This window comes from Atractosteus spatula, chromosome 9, assembly GCF_055471065.1.
Source record: "Atractosteus spatula isolate fAtrSpa1 chromosome 9, fAtrSpa1.hap1, whole genome shotgun sequence".
Taxonomy (NCBI): Eukaryota; Metazoa; Chordata; class Actinopteri; order Semionotiformes; family Lepisosteidae; genus Atractosteus; species Atractosteus spatula.
This window is the reverse complement of record NC_142714.1, coordinates 50,994,918-51,018,445: the sequence shown is the minus strand read 5'-3', so window position 1 is coordinate 51,018,445 and position 23,528 is coordinate 50,994,918. Positions and strand designations below refer to the sequence as shown.

Genomic DNA, 23,528 nt, shown 5'->3' with positions numbered 1-23,528 from the left:
ATCAGTACTGCTAGAAGATGGGATTCTGTTCATTTGTGAATGCAGCAAGACATTAGGAATTTATGTGGACATTATCCACCCTGCAAATCTCACTGCACTTCTGTCTGGGCCAGGATGTGAGATGCTGTTACAAGCAGGGATAAAATATTAATAGGTTGTCTTTTTAACGAAAAGAAATCCATTCTGAATTGAGTGGTAGGCTGTGCCGTCAGGTCTTTTTCAGTATAAAGCAACCATGACCGGCTCTTAGAAAAAAGAGACAGTCAGCAGGCCTACCATGTAGGTCATCATAATTAATTTTGGCAGACATTCAAACATGGCACTGAAATGGCCATGGAGTGAGAGGCAAAGTGAGTATTATCGACAACTTGTGATTTATAAATATACTTCATTATCAATATATTTGTTTTAATAGCATAGCAAAAATATAGTTTGTACCTTGAACTCTAAATAAATCTCATCTCGCCACCGCCAGCTCCAATGGGCACTGCTTTTGTATTTCCTCCCCATGGGAATCTGGGGAAAAAACTCAAATATCACAGGTTTAAAAAAAAAACATTTTCTTTTTTGTTTCTCAAGGGTGAATTATATGAGCAGGCAGAAGGCCTGTTCACTGCTCTTGAGTGTTGGGGAGCTGTAAAAGCCTTGATCGCTCACTGCATTCCAGCAGGGAGTACACACCCCCGGCACAGAGTGGTAGTGAGACAGAGCACTGCAACCGCTTCCTCTCCAGCCAGGAACACAAAGCCTCTGCTACCGCCAGCCGGAGACAGAGGAGAGGACATAATTACGTTTCGGAGGACCAGTGCCATTCCTTAACCACGGATTTCAGCATTTCCAAGCTGATGAATAATTTTCAAGGGATGTACAGTAGCTGGGATTTTATTATGGCCTTTCCCGTGGAGTGAATTATCTGTGCCTCTGGACTGGCCTGTGCTCATTTCCGCGAACTCTAAATCTTGGTCTCTTCTATGACAGAGTCATTTACAGCAAGCCAGTGATACCTAGTGCCAGAGGAAGCACACTGTGCCTAACATAGGACTTAGTGCCAATTTACTGCACATTGTTAAACTGTTCCTTCTGCTTTGCTCGTGAAAACTGTGTGCAGCACATACACATTATGTTGAAACAGGCCTCAAAGGCATTTGCAGATGGAAAACGCAAACCCAGAAAGCAAAGCTGGAGTTTTTATGATGCAAAACCCCCACCAGCCAGTGAACTGTGTTCTTAATAATTGTAATGAATGTATGCTTTTCTGCATTCATTTCCGATTCTTTCAGAATAAACCTCACAGGTTTCAAAACAAATCTATTCCCCACAATTGTATACACAAGAGAAAGGGGGAGAGGACTGACTAGTTCATTGCTCATACAGGTTCATTACTCTGTATCACCAAATTGTAATTCATGTAATTCCCCTTTTAACCACACTCTGTAGGTTATACTTCCAATTGTTTCTTTGTTCATTTAGTGCAATGAAGTGTGTTTCCAGGCAGCCTGTTTTATATTTGAAGTAAACTACATGTACAGTGGTTCTTGCCTCATCACGGTAAGATGTGCAGTGCACAGTCGTCCTTGTCCGACAGCTGTGATTTAATTAAGGAAAGAGTGTTACAGACGGTTACAGTTTTAAAAGCAAATAAAGAGGATGGGAAAGTACATGGAAAACAGACCATCCCAGCTGCTTAGTTGGGAAACCGGTACCAGCTTAAATGCTGTTTTGGAAGCTGCGTGAATTGACCCAGTGACTTGTCATGTTCCTTTTTCATGCCTTCTGCCTGGAATAGTCTGCGACCCCCGTCTGATGGGCGGTGGGGAGTATATTTGGAAATGAGCACAGTCTTCACAGCCATGGTGAGCTCCCGCACTGCAAATCACATGTTGTCTCCCAAGCCTGGACTGTTCCTTTTTGTTACCACTGAATTTTTATGCTGTTATCCTCTCCCTGCCAGTGTAAACACAGTAGCGCCAGGGGCCGTGTTTATTTCCAGCACCGCGGGCCCAGATCTCCAAGGACGAATCAAATGCAAAACTGTGCACAACAATAACCGAACCTCTAACCACCACGAGGGCTGTGAAGCAAGCGAGTGCCGCGATGTCAAAGCCATTAGCTTGCATTATTCAGTATTTAATTACCACTTCAGCTGTGTCTTTCGCCTTCCTTTGCTCTAGTTAAACTGAAATCAGATGTGTGAATCTCAGTGAAACGGCTCCTTGCAGCTCTAGCGGCGCCGGCGCACCGGGCTGCTCGGGATCGCTCCCCTCTTTCTCAACGAGCGCGACGGATGGGATTTTTGTGTCCGTGTTTCATGCATAGACAGTTTCCTTGGACACACTGGAGTTTACACCGAAACGCCTGCTTCATTCCGGGTGAGGCTCCGGGAGGGGAGGGTAACCGTGGCGTGTAGCACGGAGCTCCTTTCCGGCTCTCGGAGGAATTCGGCTCCGGGGCTCCTGCTGTTCTGGAATCTTCCCCATCCGCCTGCCTCGGCCTGCCATCAGTGGGTTGGAGGGAGGGACTCGGGGACTGGCAGTATATTTACTTATAATCCTGAAGTATTCCCGAAGATCTTTCCCGCGTCTTTATTCGTGACGCACGGCACTTTGTGTTTTTTGGAAGCTAATTTAAGCTCAGTTAAAACTGCTGGAATTCTGTGGAGGGTATCTGTAGATATCAAGAGCCTGACTTTGTTCATGTCAGCCAAAGGACAACTTGGGTGTATCTGGCATCCAACACTGTACTGTATATGTAGATTTGATGTGAAGGAAGCTTTGCCGTAGAAAAAGAAAAACAGACAATTTTAGCAAAATAATGCCCATCGCTTTTGAATGAGCCATGACCTTTGAGTCAAGAAATACGAGTTGAAGATCATTTCTAGACAACCCCATAGTGCACATAAGAATACAAGAAAGGTTACAAATGAGAGTCACGAATGGAATGACGCCTTGTGCAATTTAGTGTATCCAGTTTTTAATCCTGAATTAATTTCCTCTTATTCTCCACCTGTGATCTGGTTCATCGTCGAGCTTCATATTGTCCAAGCCCTTGAGGGTTTCAAAAATGTGGAACCACCCAGTTCCCTGGTTATCGTTTTTCAAAACTAAAGACTCGGGTTCTTTACCTTGCCTACCTGTGATATTGAAACATTGCTCTCCACGGCTGTCGTTGAGAGGTGACAAAGCTGTCTTGTTTTCAGATGATGTGCAGTCTGGCACTATCCACGTGTCACAGCTGAGTTTCTCACTGCAGGCGGCCAGCAAGTGAGCCAGCCTGTCTTGTTGGGTCTTGGATTCTTTCTGTGCGAGCGAGAGGCACCGTATCATCTGAGCTTGAGGACTTAGGTGGTTTTGTAGGCTCATAATTATAGTCTTCCAGGCACTGTGGGGTAGCAATAAAAAGGCAAACACAATGTCAGGAGATACTGTAAAGGTAAAACTAGAATTCAAATCAAGGGACATTATGTTAAAATTGTTCAAAGCACTTGTAAGACCTAATTAAAAATACTGTGTTCAGGTTTGGTTGCCAAGGTATTTCTTGGAGAGCTAAAACACCCCTGTAATTTAAAAATACACAATTCCTGATTTAAACCAAAGCAAGTTAAAAAAAAAAACACAAATATCCACTAATACTGTATGCAAAACTATAATTTTCTCTTCTCCGTGTCATGACGAAGGAAGACATTCCAGTGAGTTTAGAAAACCGAACATTGTGTATTATAGCGAGAAGACACAAGGATAACTTCCATTTCCTAAAGTTAATAAGTTTCATGGTTAAGTTTGTTGTCACGAAAGCAAAGCCCATGCCTACCAAGCAGCTGAGCAGGAGGAAACACAGCGGTGTCTGGGCACAGAACAGACCAAGATGGAAGATATTTCCGGTTCGAAATTGGCGCAGGTACACGGACACTAGTAAGGTTCAAGTTACACGAGTAAGGTTCACGGGCTCCATTCAGAGTAAATGAGAAGTTAGTAAGGTTGCAAGGGGGATTTTTAACAGGCTAAATTACGAGCCCAAAGTCGACAAAGTTGTTGTGAGGGTTGCTGCTCAAGATAGGATCAGAAACTTACACAATTTTGTCTTTAACAGAGCAGGCTATGAGGATTACTGATTCCTAAAGTCAGACCACGGGTCTTCTTCAGAATCAAGAGTGAAATACAAACCACAGCACGCAAATGGAAATCACTGAAGGCGAAATGCATTTAAAATGCTGAGAACAGGAGGTACTTCTTTACACAAAGGGTTGTGGGAGTATGAAACGAGCACTGTCGTGTTGCTCAAGCTGCTACCCTGGCTTCTTTCAAGATCAGTCAACATGGAGAATATTCGACAGCAGCACAGAGGTGCTGGAAAAGGAAGGTCATTTGGAGGTTTATTTGTACTGTAGTTACAGGTATAGTGTCGGTGGAAAGAAGGAGTAAAAACCCTTTCTTCAGGTGATGCAAGTGATGTCTTGGAAAAAGGTTTCTTTATAAGTAATGTGTGGACAGAGTTTCATTTGGCTGTAAAGATGATAAAAGTAAGCGCCCCAGCAGTGACTCATTTCCCATACTCCAAAAGGAAATGCAGAAGGAAAACTATAGGAGTGAGAGCACAGCATTTCTATCTTATTATACGAATGTCATTTCAATGCGTCAAGATACGCCTGCTTGAGAAAATATCAATAGAAATTCAATAGCTCGACAACAGCACTACCCAGATCAATAGAAAGCCCCAAAAAATCATTTTGAAGTCAGTTATTCTTTTGCTTACTCTTAGTCTCACTTCGAAACTTTCATTCTGTGCCATTTTAAAAGATGGAAGAAACCACAGAAGCTGTAATGATTTTTAACAACAATCTAATTTTTTGCCTCGGATCTGGCTCAATGAAACGCTTTAGTCTGATTCTGAAGTAATATGCCGAGAGGCATTAACAATGTAACAAATGAGTATTTGAGGCAATACCATTTGTTGCGTTTTGAATGCCTCTGAATATATACAGTATGCAGTAGTGTTTCACAATATCTTAAATACCAATTAATTCAGTTTTCCAGACCTTTCTTAAAGGCTGTGTGCAGCCATATTGTTATTTGAGCATTTAACATGTTGCTTACACTGGTGTTTGGACAGTGCATTATGCTGAAAAGGACTGTTACCTTCAAAGAAGCAGTGGTCTGGTACTGTAGATCTTGTTCAGTAACAAGCTGAAGGGGATGTGAAAGCATATTCCCAAAGAGGGCCATTTCTGAAGGTGGACAAAGCACAGTAGCATGTCTTTTGGGAAAAGGCCGGCTGGGTCTTCCCTGTTCGCCATGATTTGCTCTGACACCCAATTCCATCCATTGTGTAGGGCTGTCAACTTCACTGGCTCCTGGCCTGGACAGGGAGGACATAAAGGAGGTGAAACTAGTTCTGCCGGCTGCCCTGTTTGCTTTAGTGCTGTTGATAGAAGTATTTTATAGCAGGAAAGGCAACTGGGATCTGGGCAGTTTGAGGGGAAACTTGCTGGAAAGTATGTATAGCCCTCAGATGAGTGTACCGGGTGGTTCAGCCTTTGATGCAGAAAACACTGGTCACCCTTTCCCCAGCCTTCTCGGTCATTCATATTGATCGCAGTTTTGCTCCTTTCTTTTCCCCCTTGACAGCTACCGCTGACGCGAGCTTCCAGAAACTCTACCTGTGTGTACTGTACATACTGCTCTCCTGTCAGTCAGTCAGTCTTCTTTGCACCACTAGATTGAGACGGAACAAAAAGCTTTAAAGCGTTTTATTGGAGTTTTGTATTCTATGCTACCCCAGCTGTTTTTTCCTCATTGAACTTTCTGATTCAAAACATTGGAAAGGAGACGCTGTTCTGTCATTTAAGCAACTGGAATACTATTTTTAGTAAACCTACACTGCTTCCTCCGCCTGGCTCATTACCCATGAAGCTGGTGTGCGGGATGTGTCACTTACACATTTAAACAGCATGGCACGCACTCTAGGAAATGGAATAGCCTTTACTTGAGGTCACTCTGAAAACCACCGAGAGGTGGACCTGGAATAAGCAAGGCCAGTCATACACCTCCTAGCTGCTGCCCTAAACCAGCGTGGACTTGGGCTCATCTTGTTTCAGACAGCCAGCTCGTGCTCAGTGAACATGCTGCGTACTGCTGCAATGACTTTGTTCAGTTTCCGGAATGAAAGTATTAAAAAACACTGGTCGCTGTTTTCTCACTCTGACCTCCCTCATCTCACTGATCATTCTCATCTCCCTAAGGGAACTGATAGATTAAATGAAGAGGGCCCTGACCACTACAGACATGTTTAAATTTAGTGTACAGAACATTGATTGATGTTTTGTACATAATTATGATCTTCCTTGAGAAGAACTTTCGGTATACATCTTAGTTTGTCTCTGCTGTAGACAACGGTATTTTCCCTAGCATATGAAAACGTCCTTGTTCATGTGCACAATGCAGTAAAGATGTGAGCAAGGGCCTGACAACCTGAGGTAATTGAATATTGAAAGCATTAGTCTATTTGGTATGCAAATTGAAACAATTATCACAAGGAAGTGAATACAGTATGTGTTATGAGCAAATCACATTTACCGACCTGCAGGAACAGGAGGAGAGAAGAAGCTACTGGTGATGTTAATCACTGGCGCAGCTCAGCACACTGCCGTCTGTATGCAGGTTGGAGTTTTTGGCCCCTGTATCTGTGTGCTGCAGCATCCCAGAATGTTTCCACTTCAGCGAGTCGCATCTCTTCATACAGTAATGCCTGTTCTGGAATACTTTAAAATGGAATTGGTTCTTTGAGGTGCAGCTGAACTGTGAGTGTGGAGGGGAATTCAAAACCATTTTAACTCCACATTTGGCAAGTGTGAGTCTTGTTTGACTGTTCTGCAGATAGCCAAATATAGAAAAGATATTTTTTGGAAAAATAACATGACCTCGTTTGCAAGGCCGATCAATCAATATCTGGCTTGCCTTCTTGTGTCTTTAAAGATACTCCTGCATTTTTAATTTTTCCTGTGTATTGACAGCACTGCTTAAAAAGGAAGAAGATGCATAATGCAGTAGCAGACATAGAGACTACTTTGATCATGTGTGGTATGATAATATTATGAAATATGACATGCAGACACACAAATAGAATTACAGTTTCACAATACATGGGTTTACAGGACAGACAAGGTACTGTATAGGTGTACAGTATAAGTACTGTATACCTGTATAGGTGAAGCTTGTTGTCCTTGCTGAGGTACATCTCTTTGAGAAGGTTACCCATCCAATTATAGGACAACACTTATTAGATTGCTAGTTCTTAGTCCTGTTATTTATCTTTCTGAATGTGTTGAAACAGCAGCACCAATCTGTTTTTTTCTTTCAGCTCCTTTTACATCTGCAAAGCAGTCAAAATTGCACGTGTGCCTTTGTGAGCTCTGAATTAAAAAGCTGGAGTACATCCTATTGCTAGCAAATGGAGCTTATTTCTGCTCACGTTCAACCTGAAACAAAATGACTGATAAGTGCCCCATTCAGAATTCTGAGTGCACGTACGGAACTACGTGATGAATACAGTCCTGGAATTAGTGACACAGGGAGGGTTCAGGGCATAAAAGTAACAGAATGCATGAATTCATTTTGTAGTCATGCTGTGTTAATTCCTATTTAGTACAGCATGTAAGTACAGTATTTAAAGCATGTACAAAATTAAGTGTAAGTAACTGCTACACCAAATTTCCAGCAGATGTGCATTATATATATATTTCAAGAGATGTAATCTCTCTTTTTTAAAAAAAACTTGCGTTGTTCCTTGTACTGCTGGAGTATTGAATCAAGATTCCAGGCGCAGAACAGCGCGTGTCTTCTGAACGTGAGAATGGGGTTTGCCGATGCCCTGTTTGAATGAATAGCTAGAGGGGAACGGAGCTGGAGATCAGATACGGCTGTGTTTGACAGGAACGGCACTCGCAGATCACATCTCATCTGACACAACTAAGAAATGAGAAATGCTGAAAAAGAACTATTGACATTTGGAGCACTTCACTAGGGAATGAGTATCTCCCTGCAGTCAATAATATTTTATGCAGCAGTATTTTTTTAATGCATCATTTATCCCAGGAGAGGAGTGACCAACCTTGCGAGAGCAGCCTTGCATTCACCAGCTGCACAAATGCTGTCTGTGGTGGAGCCGAGCTGTCATGCAGTGTCAGCTTCCTCAGTGTGTTCTAGAGACTCTGCTGACGTAGTGTGACGGAGAACGAGAAATTAACCCCGTGTTCCGCTGGGACTCTGCCCGAGGGGTCGCTTGAAACAAGCAGAGCCTTTCACTCCCGGTCGGCTCATGCGTAATCCTGGCAGTGCTGGCAAAATGAATTTGCTGTAGTTCTGCCTTTCAGTATTCATAGCAGAATTATTCGGAATTACTTCCAACCCTCTTTTCGAATTGGTTGTCCTTATTGGGCTGTATTTCTTGAAAAGGAGACCCCCAGTTAGAAAAGTTTGAAGGTTTGATTTGAAAGATTTTTTTTTTGTTTATTTGAAACCCTGGACTTCTATAATTAAGAACAAGGAGCTGAAGAGCTGCCAGTCTTGGTCACACGCTGCCAGCTTATTTAGTTATGCCCAGAGAGAGAGGGAATGCGGCATCATTTTTGTAAAAGATTAGCAATGGGCAGCTTTAGTCACACAGCTACCGGTGAAGCAGTCTCCAAAGCATGTGGATTCCTGTACAGGATGACCATCTGTAACCCTGCAGTGTTACTCTGGTTTACTAAGAGGGAAATTATTCCTGGAACTTTCTATTGGTATTCATTAATATAATGTATTGACTTTTTTTAGATCTGTAATTAATTCTGATGTGACTTCCCTTCCTTCCTCGACAGCTGTTTGCTGTGGCAGCTGTGTGTTTTTGGGAGATCCGGTGGCCGTTTCCGATCCAAAGAGTTACCCAACACTGGCTCATGAAGGGAACCAGTGTCGTCCAACAATTCCTGAGGGAAAGAGCCTGGTTTGTTGGAAATGTCAGATTTGTACTGTACTGTCCTATTGGCAATTCAAATTGTAAAAATACTTTATATATTACATCGCAGAACATACCAAAAGCCATTATGGGATTTGCCTTGGAGACAGATAACTGATTATGAAAGTCCTTGCTTCAGGGTTGGATAAATGTCCGTTCTGTTAACTAGTGATCATTTTATTTCACATGTGCTCATCAAATAGTGGGGTTTTAATCAAGGCGTAGAAGTTGGAAACACTCCTCTAAACTTATAAAATAGCAAGCAAACACAATTGCTCAAAACATTGATTTTTCAGTTCCACTTGTGATTGAAATCAAGAATGTACAGTCACTTCCCAAACTATAAACGCACCGCCTGGTGAATTGGTGCATAGTGGCAGATGGTGTGTGGCTTCTGGAGCGAGTTTCAGGTTTTTACCACCTTCCCTGACCTGAATTCAGCCCCTTTTGAAACCTCTAGAGCTGCAGGAATGCACAATTCAACCCATCACACCACGTCCTGCTAGGGGAATGGCAGTGAAATGCAAAGTTTCAGGACCCGGCCACGTGTCATTAACACACCTGCTGCCTCAGGCGGTCTGCCAGCCGGTAATGGGTTAAATAAAATTCTATCGAAGGGCTTTTCAGAAGCTAATTTTCACAGTATTTTAGAGTTCAAAATTAGTTCCCCTTGGAAGACATCAGCGACCTAAGCCTTCTGTTCGCACTTCTGCTTTGTGAAATATTGACTTTGTGGGCTTTAAACGAGCAAAGCTGTCCAGTGTGAGCACAGCGGCGCCGTTGCTGTCTGCGGAGCGAGGGTGGTGGTGGGGTTCCCGGGTCCGAGGGGCGCGTGCGTCCCGGGGCAGGGCCACCCCAAGTCTATGGGAAGCTCTAGAAGGCGCTGATGAGGCCGTGCTGATCGTGAATCATGACTGGCTGCCTGGGCCTGGCTGAACGCAGTGATTTGTTACTGATCATTCTGTCTGAATTACTGTCTGTAAAATCTGCTGTGGCACCGTCACACAGGCTACTGCAGATTTAACCAGCAGCATAATTAGATTATCCACTGCTTCCCTAATGGCTCTGTAATATTGTTTAGTTGTTCTTTTATCCTTGATTTGTTTCCTCCCTCTTTTCTTCTTTAATAAATATAATTAAGATGTCTGCAAATCATACTGAGTTCCTGCAGGAGAGCTTTATTGGTCTATATAAGGAAATTTAGCAGCCTGTCATGGCTGGCCTGCTTTGCATTTAAGCTTGCTATATTAACATTCATGGTGCAGTGATAATTATTTGGACATCACGGTTTAGAGACATTACTTTGTTTTTTTTCTTATTTGGCTTTAAAGGTTACTTGGTAAAAAAAAAATTGTAGTATTCCGAGTTTACCATTCTGAGCTGTGAAAGAATCAAGGCATTTGTGGGAACTCTTCATGCAAGTGCCTCTACACTGAGCAAACCGTTTACCACACCATCTGTAAACAAAAAAAAAAGCTTTCTTACAATTCTGACCAGCTTTTCATTGCCAGGCGCTGTCGGTCTGCACTGGGCTCTTGGCGTTGCAGGAGCTCCCTTGGCATGGCTCGGGAGGACACTGCCTGCTGGCCTTCTTCCTGACGTCACGCCCCTGACACTGTGAGGGCGCTGCAGTCTGACTGCCGGAGCTCTAAGCAGTGCGTGGCTGCCATGGCTGCCACACAATCGGTTCCTCAAGGCTTTGCCCTGAGCGCTAGACTAAAGCTTTATTTAACCCTCTGTAACCCCTTAGCTCTGCAGTGAGGGAAGAGAATTTGCAGCTGTTTGCAAGCCCTCTGACTGAGGACTGTCCAGCTGGTTGCATGTGACTAATGACATTCGGGAGTAGGAAGAGATTCCTTGGTGTCTCAACACATGGCTTCAGTCCAGGTCTCTTGTTTAGGCCACTTATTGAGGATACATGAGGTGTTCGAACATTGTTTTTATCTTTAATCTTGCCCATTTAGTGGGGCTGAATTTGTTTCACATTTGTTCAGAGCGTTGAGCAGGTGTAACAGTCTATAGGAACAGTGATTTATTAGAGAGACCCCATATGAATCAAAGAGCTGAGGAGTAATGGCTGAGCCCTGTTTGAAGACCCAAGTCCTGTCTACTACGAAGCAGGTTCCTTATTGTAGATCCACCAATTTGGAATTGCCAAGTGTTTATTTTAGACTTTATTTGGCAGCAGCTCCTGCGCCCAGCTGGGAGAAGATCTGCTCCTTTGATACAGCCACTGGTCATTAAGACGCCGCGAGCTCTGCAGTGCTGGACAGGAGAGACATCAGCAGCTGGAGGAGCGCAGCATCTCTGATTGACATCACTGCAGGTCGCAGGGGTCTCTGGACAGGCGAGGCTGAAACAGTACCACGGTCTTTGCTCTGACTTGCAGAACTGTTTTGCTGTCAGACTTCCTGGGAAACAAAGCAGAGGCTTCCCAGGACACCTCTACTCTGTGTGTTGTCCCACGACCTTGATCTTTACAGCCGCCACCTTCACGTCCAAATAAAGTGGTCTGTTTATTCAAGGCCAGCAAGGTAATATCCGTGAGCCAAAGTGAAAACCGTGAAAGCAGCTTGGAACCATGTTCCGTATGAGGGAGCTGCGAGTGGATAATTCACCTAGCTGTTACTAATGGAAACTCATTTGTTAGCAGCCCACTTTCAGCACCCAGTCAGTGGGGAGCCCTGTGTTATGTCCAAATATTTGGGATGTGAAAATAGAAATCAATGTGTGCAGTCCATGAGAAAATAAATACATTTTCTTTAAAAAAAAAAGCTCAAAGCTTTGCAGAAGTTAATCTAAATCGCGACGCCTTTGATTTTGCTCAGGAAAAGCTGAACAGGGTTACGCGTCAATAAGATATCTGAAAGGATGTTTGTCCTTCTTGATGCCTTTCTTGTGCATTTTTAAACTTCCCAACTCTGTCACATGTCTAATGCACCAGGTCTAAGCAGGAGATGTGAAGCAGAATACTAAAAATCGTCTGATGGCAGTGTCTTGGGTTTTACATAAGTGAATTGCTGACTCTGGATGAAAGCATTTTTTTCTGCAGTGGACTATTTGTTTAAATATTTAGTTTTCATATACATGCTTGGCTTTTAAAATGAGCCATATGGAAAATGTACTATCAAGTGGTTAGAAAATCTCAGGAAATTAATGAATTAAAATTAAGAGGTGTTTTTGAGGTGCTTGGTGTTGGGTTCAGACACGGCGGTTTGGTAAAGGGTAGCAGGGCTTGTTTTGGCAAGTGGATTCTCAGAAAGGACCTGGCCCAGTTAGCACGTAAGTCCTGTGCTATGTCGAGACCACTTACAATGTAGCTTGGCATGAAAATAAGACACATGATACTTCCTGTAGGAAGTACATTTTTGGAGTCATAAATATCAAAGTAGCCTTATCACATGCCATGTCATTTAAATCTTCTAATCCTTGTAGTTACTTCTGGGCAACGGTGTTTCTAATTAGAGCTTTTGGACCTGTAGTTGCAATTCTATTTGGAGACGTTAATCTGTTTAGTTGGGGTTTTTTTAACCCTCCTTCTAGCAGCGTTCACTCAGCTCAGTGACAGAGCATCAGACTGAGTTCTCTTTTTACAAAATACCCAAACCACCTGTCAGTGTCCATCTCTTCTCCAGCAGGACAGCTCTGACAGGGTGGCCTGGGTCTGCGGTGGAGATCCTCTCTCGCCCACTGGCCAGCTTTGACTTTGACAGTCCCGGAGCTGCTCACGTCTGCTGTGCTTTTGTTTCGTAGTTCCTGCAGGCAGCATCCATCACAGCAGTACAGCATTAAAAAGCACAGGCACTCATTTCTGTAGTATATCTGGCACTCTTTGGATAAACAAGGATTTACGTGGTTTGGCTGCACTAAGACTTTGCTTCATGGAGAAAAAAAGTTTGAACAACTCAGCATGGCTAAATTAACTCAGTATTCTCACAGAAAAAATCCATTGAAGGGTTACCGTTTTCTTTTCAAGGTCATTGTGTCCACTAATAGCAAGGGTTTTAAGGTTGGTAATCATTTTAAGTGCTAGAAGGATTTATTCTGTTTATGGGGTTCTGACAACTGGCTCACTATGGGTGTAACACCAGAAGCAGGGCTGCAGGCACGTCTGTCCAGTGACGTTTCATCACTCTCTAGGGGGATGAGTTACACTTCAATTTGAAAAAAGCAATTTGAGTCATCATCAGTGACTCATAAAATAAGTGTTAAAGTATTTCTTGGTCCTTTCGGTTTTAAAGAGACTTTCCTCTCGGAACTGGTCTCTTAGTATTATTAAGAGAGAGCGTGTTCTGCATTTTCATGTGTTTTCTGTGCCCCTCACTGGTCCTTGCAGCTGGAGCTGTGAGTGCCCCTTGCTCTTCCCCAGACGGTGGTCTGTGAGCGAACTGAGGCTGTTGTCAGGCTCTGAGGCAGAAGTGCGGTTGGCACAGCACACAGAGGCAGTTATGTAAGATGACTGGGTGCTTAAGTAACCTAATACTGGTCTGCCTAAAAACTCCAGCTAACTGGAAAACCAGAGCCCACTGAGGCTCTGCAGACCCTTGGGCTCCTGGTATGCAGCCATTCTAATGCAAAGCTATAGACAATTATATTTAATGTCCTTGAAATGTGTTTATGCTATGCTGAACTATTATTCATGTGAGCTCATTACTCTTCAGTACAAAAGACTGCCATTCAGTTGTTTTTGGTTAGAGTTGCTTTTTTACATTCACTGTACACAAGTGCAGCAAGACTTGGCTCTATAAATATTTAAATTATTTTCCTTTTATTTTCTTTGTTTTAGGTGTGTTTGTCTGCCACTTAAAAAGTTGACAAGGCTTTATTTATCTTAGTCTTGTCTTAATCTTCTGTTTTGTGAAACACATTTTTCTTTTTTTTTATCTACCAGAAGTAGTCTGTGCTTCATTTAAATATTAAAGACAAGGACTGATGTTATTTTTAGAACGTAGGTCTCAAAATAAGTTTCCGTGCTTTCAAATCGCAAGCTGTTGTCACTTACACAGCAGCTGCCAGCAAATGAGATGTATTTTACATTTTTCCTTCAGGTCAAAAGAGATGTGATGTGGGTACTTTATAAGGTCAGACTTCAGGTATGGTTTTTCCTTTGGTTTTGAGGCCACTGTGGAATCTGTTCTGTTCTATTCTTTGATCTACATGTAATGGTCTCTGTCTCTCAGTGAGTATGCAGCCTGTAGCAACCACTGTCAGCAAGATGATTTGCAATGCACAGTATAGAAGAATACCATGAAGATTATTATAAAAAGGGTGAAAGCTGCCAGTGAAGATTTGAATGTTAATTCTGGAATTGTACTGGATTTTTCTAAGAGGGGGGGAAAATACAATTTAATCCTTAACAAACTTTCACTTCCTACTTAAATTCCGTATTCAGTAACTTAAGGAATAGTAGATTGCTGAGTGCCTGGCTCTTTCCAGTGTTTTTAACCTGTAGTTGTACTCCATGTTCTAAACAGATAGAGAGCAGTGGCTTTATGTAGCTAGTTGTGCTTTCTGTGGACACAGTCTACATGAAAGAAGAGAAAAACAATGGGAAATAGTCTAGCACAGTTTAACTGAGAAAAAAAAGGCATTGCTGTGGAGAGTGGTCAAATTAGCCCTGCCTGCCTGTGTACAGTAGGCCCAGGTCCGCTAACTTTCTCTTCCTGGTTTGGTGTGAGTCAATGTGCACAGCTGTGATCCCAGCCCTCTCTCATGAGAGAGAGAGATCACAGTGCCATTTTCCAGCTAGTGAGGCAGGGCTCTGGGTATATGACTTAGATATTATTCTGGTATATTTGCAGGCTTTCTGTACTCAATACTTGGTACAACTTGGGACTTCATAGTTCCTCTCAGGACATATAGACAAGCGTGAAGCCCCAATGGACTGTAAGGTTAACTTGGGGGACAGAAGAAGGGATGCAGCTTAAAGAAAGGTTCTGAAAGCACAGGTCATACCAAGTGGGGTACAGTGGGGTAAAAGACAGGTGGGGGACTGTGTTTTAATGTGTTTTTCTGACTCCCTGGCTACACAGCTCCACTTGACTCCCTGGCTACACAGCTGTTCAGGAGCAAAGGGCTCTTTCCCAGCTCCATCAGACTCTCCCACCCACCTGCTATTGTGAGATACAGCGGCATGCTGACAGGGATGTCATGGCCTACACTGTTAATCAGAGGGCCAGGGGACCGGGCACGACAGAGCTGTAACCGAAACGCCCGTGGCGTTACAGACCAGATTGTAGGAGGCAAGCAGCGAATAAAAGCTCTTGGCCCCAAGAGGAGGGGGAGGGAGAGGACACAGCCTGCAGTTCACCGCACATTGAGCACCACATCCCTCCCCCCAACGTGCACAGCACACACACATCCATGCACACTCCCGTATGGGAGACATCCGCGGTCACCATGACAACCCCCACAATTGCCATGGTATCTCTGGACAGTTCCCTCAAGCGCGCTGCCTCGCACTCGAGCAGCCCTGACCCCCTGCTCGCACGTACTGCACATTACACTGCAGGACAGCACCGGGTGCTGCACAGCGCCATGCACGTCTGCTCTCTTCTCTTGTGCTCTTCGTTTCGAGAAGCAGCGAGCACATCTTCAGGCATAATTTCAATCAGTGATCACTGTAAGCATGGATCGAAAGGTCGCCCCCATCACCTTTATACCCCAGTGGGTTGGTTAATGATACTGTCACCGTCGGTTCTGTAAGCCTGTAACCACCCACAGCAGAGCTATGTTGTTTCTGCCCCTGCACCCTTCTCTGCAGTGAACAATAAAAAGTATTTTTTATCTTCACTGTGAAGAAACATTAAGGAATATTGTAAGTGATCTGAACTGCATAGAACCAGTCTTGGTCAAAGCATGAAGATCAGAAGGCTCGATTTCTACAGATGTACCTGCAGCCTAACCCGGTTTCTCCTTCCCAGTAGGATCCTGCTCAGCACTCTGCTGTGGACACTGGCTCTTCTTCGCCTACATGGTGAAGGTGATCGAGTGTTAATCTGGTCAGGACTAGCTCCTAACCCAAACAGTTTAAGTCCCACCCCCCTGGTCTGCGTGTTTGCTGCATTGCTGTGTCCCAGCTTTCTACCTCTTATTTCATTACAAGCGCATTTAAATTAAAGTTGCCAGGATGAAAAATATCCCTTCAGCTACTTGTTAATACACCCAAGGTGTTCTACAGGTAGCAGTAATGAACAGGCCAGAGTACTCCGTACTACCTTGAATATATTCTGTTAGCTCAGCACTACTTCCACCTAGTGTTCAAATCTGGTACTAGCATCCTACTCCATATTGCATCTCTCTAGCCCAAAGTGATGTCATTATTTTCTGGCTCCTTTATGGAGATTCTTCCTGTATTGTTGATACAAGCACTTACAGTCCTCATAATTGCAATTCAGAGTGTACAGGCTGTATGAACAAGTGGTCTTATGTGTGTGCTCTCCTATGTGGGTTATTCTGCGGAGATTTGATCTAATGTCTTGAAAATGCTACAGTACATTAACTAAAGGCCCTAGAAGACATGTAATTGTTAAAATTGGAAATAAACTTGCATGGAAGTTTCCTGATTTCCTTCGAATGACTGAGCAGCGAAATCCATCTGATAATGAGAAGGGACTCTCACGGTTAATATTTCCTTTCTGGCACAAGGTGGTTGTTCAACAGCAGTGGAGTGGCAATGTGGCCTGTTTGTTTTAGCTGTGGATGAAAGCATCAACCAATCTGGCACTACAGTTTCACAATAAGCAGCTTGCAGGCGGAATTCAGACACCTGCCGAAGCTTTAGGTCCCTCTTTGTACATCTTCCATGTTTGCAAGAGTCTGGGCTTGTGATTTGTGCTGGTGATTCACGCTCTTGGAGGTAAAATAGGTCATTGTGATTGTCCTCAGACATGAGGCATTGCTGGACACTGCCCTTCTTTAAGAGTGGCAGTGAAATCTCGTCACTGTCACTCAGCAGGTTAATGGATTACTTCGTGTTGAGCGCCTTCAGAAATGTTGCTGCAGAATATGACGAGCCACGGGTTTCAAAGGTTGACTGTTTTTATTTAGGTTTTTTCTCCGTGCCTTTGCTCGGGGACAGGGTGAAAGCTCACAGTGAACGTCCCTGCCGATAAAATTAGGAAGACATCCGTGGAACAGACTCCACTGTAAATATTTCCTGGAGAAGCTGACATTTCTAACTTAATTATTCCACAACAGTAGTGTACAGTAGGTGCTACCTTTGAGTTTCTTCTTTTCTCTATTTGGGTCTCAATATCTCTTCACTGCTATTAGTGCTCCGTGCTTGTATGTGGCCTGCATGCCCGTAGTGAATGGGACCCATCTCAACCTGCTTTCTTCTCCGCTCTGCGGGGCTGAGGTGTAGGAAGACAGTGAGTGGGACAGCCCCCCACTGCAGCCCATCGCAGGGCAGAGAGAGAGTTTGTCCTCGGCCAGATGGAGCCAGGAGAGCACTCCTTCCACCTGTCGCTGTGAACTGAAACTAGCACACCTGCCAGCTCCTCATTTTCGAAACGCTCAAATACCTTAGAGGAGTTTGCACCAGGTGGCATGTAACTGACAATTTAAAAAGTCATTTCACCTACTAAAAATAGCGTGCCTTATTAACAGTCATATTCTGCACTAGAACAGAGGCAGTAACACAAATCCATTAGACTATATAGCTGCTAGCTTTTTAAAATCTTGCTTGAATACAAAAGCTTAAATCTTTTCACCATAGTTCTTTATGTAAAATTTAATTTTACAAGATCACTCTACTTTGACTTCAGTTATGTTATGTGTGCCATTGTATTGCACTTTGAGTTCTTCAAAAAACTGAAGAAAAAATGAATATTTTACCATCACCTACTTGTTCCAGTCTGGGTGCTGTGATCCTCCCTAGTTTTCACTGCTCTCAGACTTCTGGGAGGGCTCTTGCTCTAAGAACTTGAAGACTGCACGGAAATTCTCCCTCACCTGCTGTCAGTTCGCTGACCTCCCACCAGAGAGGAAAGAAAGGTGTGTCAGGGAGGAAAAGACATGATCATATGGAGAGCCTCGAAGAGGCCGGCTGGTTAATTCCCCATCCTGACTGTTGGCGAGCTGTGAGAGGAGGTTTAAAGAACAGGCTTAGGGTGTTAGACTGTTAGGGTGTTTCATTGCAGCTTCTGCAGCCCTGAGACAAATATGGCAAGGTGACCTCAGGTACGCATAAACTCATGAAAGGAGACAGCAGCTGATCAAATACATCCTGAGAACAGAAAGCAGGAGACCATCTACGCACGCCACAGTCTTTGAACCAAATGTCTATATACAGTGTATATATAATGGATTTCTTGCAGTAAAGCTGTATCCATTGTGCATCATTACTCTGAGCGGTCACTAATGTAACGAGATGAAATCTTCTGGGTACAAGCTATCACTTTGGATGAGATTCACAGCTTCTCTCTTGGTAAGCAGCACGTGTTAAGAAAGGGACATGATATCCATTATGCACCAGTTTCTGTTTTCTTTGTTACAATAACAGAGTCCGGTTTGTGTGCTGGGGTGCAGAGGGCTGAAACCTCTGGGGGCCTGTTGCAATGTAAGGGGTAGACACTCCCCTTGGGCATCGCATATCACTGCCATTCATCCACAGAGCCTCTGGGCTGGATGCACTGCAGCAGATCCTAGTTCATCGTTTCCATATTCAAAGAATCAGTAGACCCCTGCTGGACCTTAGAATCGGGGCAAACATTCTGTGATGAGGTTTTTTTCCTAGAGTGGAAGAATATTCTGAGTGGTGAAGGCGTCCTAGGAGTGTTATTTAAAAACAAACGGACTCCTTTTACTGTTATTGCCAAGAGAAATAAGGCCACCCATTTTTTTTGTAGCACAATGTAATGAAAACTTGGCGCAAGAGTCATTCGACGTGATCGCCGTTCGTCAGTGCGGAGCCCAGTAGTAGGATTAGTAAATATGGGGTGATAAGTCACCTTAAAACCACCTCCATTTTATGTCAACACGAGCGCGACAGCATTAATCCTGCCTGGAGAAAGGAATGGTTAAAAGCGAATCATGTGCTCCATCTAGCGATCATTGGGAAGCATTGTTTATATGGGAAATGCATTCAATTAGCTCCTTGCTGGGAAGTGTTCGCATTAAACGCAGAGTTTCAAGGCTGACTTAAACCTACGACTTCACCAGTTACTTACATTTGACAGTTTGCTGGAATATATTCGTTCTGATTCAAATATTACAAATCGGTAAAATGTGTAACGAGGTAGTTTACTTTGAAGACGACGCTGAAATCCTGTAAACCTTCACATCTGTTCGAGAACTTTTCTCCAGTCCCGATTATTTTAAACAGCGGTACCTCTGTCCTGTAGACACCCGAAGTCGTGTTATCGATAGCAGACTATAGCTGGCCGGTTGGGGGTATCGGTAGAAATAACATTTTGTGTTTTTTCTACCGCCTCTTCCTAAATTGATGATGGCAATCCATCCGGTAAACGAGTAACGTTTTCAAGCCGAGCAGTATCCGAGTAAGAATCCCTAAACTGTTGTGGCATTTAGGTTGGATTAATAATTCAGCGTTTCTAAGTGTATGGGGCAGTAAACTTTATAGTTTAAACGCTCCTCTAATGCTCATTGTCATCTTCATTGATTCGCTTTGATGCCTTACACTAGAAAGTGGAAAGCCAGGCATAACTGGTTTACTCAGTGCATTAGGAGATCATCTTACAGCAATTTTTTGTAACCCGAGAAAATGGTAATACAGACTCTCGGCTTGAAGAGTAAATACTGTTTAGCTTCTGCATTTTTCCTCCTTCCCGAGGACACAGTACGGTTAGTAGGATGCTTTCCCAGTGTTTGCCGGATCAACAGTGGTTCGTAATGAATCTTTAATGAGCATTTTAAAAGTCATAATGGCCTGTCACTAATGCCCATTAATGATCTTTGTATTCGCTCGTATGGGCTTGATGGTTCTCGCTGGTACCTCTGAGATTTCTTTAAATATGGCTTAAACTTCGGAGCATCTACTCCGTCTGATCCCGCACGCCTTAGGACAGTGATCGTCTTCTCTTAAATACTTTTCTCCTTCGGTAAGCATGGCATTTCCTTTGCGGAGATCAACGTCAGGTAAGACACCTTCTGCCTATGTGATTTATTCGACGTATTGTTGATCGTTTTACATTTTTGTTGTCGCCGAGTTCGGAGCCTGTTTTCTGTGCGATATTTCATGACCATAGCCGACAGGAAACGTTCGTGGTAACTGGACTTAGTGAATTGATTTTTGGAGTTGTTTGACACTTTCTAAAATATGCATTTTGTATATAACCTGGATAATTTCTGCGTCGGTTTGTTGTCGGAAGACCTGCGTTTGTACAGCTCTGTGTTAACGACGCAACTGCGGGTTTCTCAGAACAACGCCCAGCGCTGGAGCTGTCCGAGGTGCTGAAGTTACTGCCGATAATAGGAACTTGCTGTAGACGGTTATGATATTAAAATATATATTTTTTTTATCCTTTAAAGGTGGCACATTTAAAGTTTCTCTTGTACTGGTTCGACTTGTCATGTATTCTGTTACAGACTTTTCTGAGACTGCGTTCAGCCTGTTGCTTAAATGGAGATGGCTTGCCCTAAGTAAAATTAATGCACCAATTTGCTTTTTTAATTTTAATTTACTGAATTTACTAGTGAAATAGATTTTACTTTCTTTCATACAAAGTATCAGACATCATACAAATGTTCTGCTGTAACAGTTGTCGCCAAATACCTGTAGAATACTTCAAAATACTTATTTTCTTTAACTTATATAATAACAGACCCAAGAATGTTGAAAACGTGTATTCAATTTCTCTATTAAAATAGTTTCAGTTTTCTCGACAGCAGGCTAGTTTACTTTAAACTGCGTTATTCCGACAAAGGCCTATCGCGGTATGATTGTACTGAAATTGATACAGTTTGAGTATAACTTTCTTTAAAATAATAAAAAAGTATGAGGATTTTAAATCAGGTTTACTTAAAAAATCACTTTTAAACTGACTTGGTTCATACGGTAATAGACAATTTATTCGGTCGTTTTTCGCAGTAAACCTGTACCTAAAATATTAGTTATTACTAAAACTGTATTTATTTCCAAAGTATTGGGCTAGTTTCTCCTTCTTCTGACCTTTTGTATGGGACTCAGATGTCCTTCTCTATACCTGCAAACGCACTGCCTATTGAAAGCTGCCCAACAACGAGTCGATATCGATCCTACAGGCTATACTTAGAGCCGCTGTGCACCATGACTTTAACGATTGAAATAAAATACTTAGTTTCAACCACACTTTTCAAAACACAACCTGTAGGTTAAGAAAAAGCTGTCTTGTCAGCCACTAGCCAGATTAATCTGTCGCAGTCTTATTAAAGCTGATTTTCTCTTTGGTTAAAAAGACGAGTTTACATTTTGCTCGATTTACATGCTTCATATAGTATAGTTTTAACATCAGATGCGTAATCAAAGGTATCATGATTTCACAACTACCAAAATACTTTAAAATGTTAAGTTTTCTAGTGTTAAAAAAGCAAATTATATGAAGCTAAAAATATTAAATGCCCTAATCTAGGTACCAGATTACAGAAATACAATACTCAAAAGAAATTAATCATATTCATTGTTGTACTCTCTATACAAATAGGACATGTGTTTTAAAAATATACAGTTCGCTTTTCGTGTTAAACGCAGAAATAACGTGCATTACCTTTATTTACGAGTTGTCAGGTCCTTGACTTTTCTGTTATATGTGGTATATTGTTAACTGTAGGTGGCGCCATTGTGGGGATATTGCAAAGATGGGCCACAAATAACATGGAAAAAAAGCTACCATGACCTTTTAAAAACACTTAAGTGCAATTAAATTGTGAATTGAAGTTTATCTGAAAAGCGCAAGCACATACTGTTGTTTTGACGAGGTAAGGATGATTTATTATCAAGGACACCTGTTTATTCTGAAACCACACTTAGCCCTGCTAAAGTGAATGTAATCACCAGTCTTGGTCTTTGGGGTGGTGGCACGGAGCTTGTAGGAGGGAGTGTGTCTGCGTGGTTGTCTTTGGGATAACTGCAGTTTTGCCACTGTGATTTTGTCACAGATTAAATAATATTTAATAATATTTTTTTAAAAAAACTCGTGGCGGCCATGTTGACCGGTGTGCGTCAGAGTTCGCGCTCTCAGAAAACATTGACCTCTCCGGAAAGATGAAGGTGGACACAACGACCAGAGTTTGTTTCCGGCGGTTCTCGAGCTCACCGGGCAGCTGCTCTCAGACTGCCGGTTGTTATCGGCTCAGTAATCGAATCAAAAGCAGAACAGCCTGGGCTTTACGAGTCTGGCATTACGACCGGGTACTGTGCCAACAACAATAACTCTAATAATAATAATAATAATAATAATAGATTATTGTATTCAATATTTTAATTATTCTCTTAATGAATTCACAATGTTATTAATGCAGACCTAAAATAAAGGACTTCGCATCTTTGAGAGACAGATCCTCAAAGCAGAATTAAAAAAATAGATCAATATTATGTTTTGTATTATTATTATTATTATCATCATCATCATCATCATTATTATCTAAGGATGATGGAACAATCCCATGAAGGGCCCAATTAAACCTTGTGTTGAACAGGTTGTCGTTTTAAACTCGGAAAACTAATTTCAGCCGGAGGTCTGCCTGCATTTCAGAGAAGTGATCTTGTAGCATGTGTGGTCTAGCACCTCCTAGTGGCGGCTTTGGAACCGATCCCACCACCTGGGCTTGACTTGGTAAACGAGTTTGGCCTGTTCGAGGGCAGGAATTGGAGCAATTGATCAGAGCAGCATCAATACTGTACCGTCTGGGTGTGTCTGTTCTGCGGCGCCTGCCCGGCTCCCTAGCGCCCGGTTAAGAGAATCGGAGATTTTCTTTGCGACGTTGTCTGTCAGTAAGAAGCTGAAGGCTACAAGGGTCTCATTCCGTGCCTCGGCGCTATATGGATCTCCAGATGGGAAACATTGATACAGATACACGGTTATCTGTTATGTACAGTACATTGTTAATTAACATATTAGAAATTATGTAATAGCTCTTCTCACAAAAAACATAACGGGTAAAATTAAAGGTATCAGTCCTTTGTTGATGTGAATATAAATGTATTAATACAGATGTACTGTATATACGGTCAGTATGAGCGTGTTGGTTTGTTAAAAATTAAGTTTTTGAAGATGGTTTGCCCCTGAAGCGCTGTGCATCATTCCTGATGACCTCTTTTGCATTGACCTTTATTCATTCGACAGACGCCTTTAACATAAAGCAACTTACAATCGCTTACAATTCTGTCAAGATGCGAAGGGTGTTATTAATACATGTGTGTACTGTCTGCTGCCGTTATATTGACATTCCTATACTGAATGCGTTTTAGTTAAACCCCGAATTATTGTGAACACCAGGACCTATTGTAAATCCTATTTTAATTGCTTTAAAGTTATTTTGGCTGAATCTCGGTACAGAAGTAAAAAAAAAGCGATTCTAATTAATTTAAAGAATGAGGA

At 42.7% G+C, this 23,528-nt stretch overlaps 1 protein-coding gene across 4 annotated transcripts in view; it reads left to right on the top strand.

The window, feature by feature from the left end:
* Positions 1–23,528, top strand: part of fgf13a (fibroblast growth factor 13a) — a 125,385-nt gene that overhangs the window by 69,275 nt on the left and 32,582 nt on the right. The gene's annotated exons all lie outside the window — the stretch shown is intronic.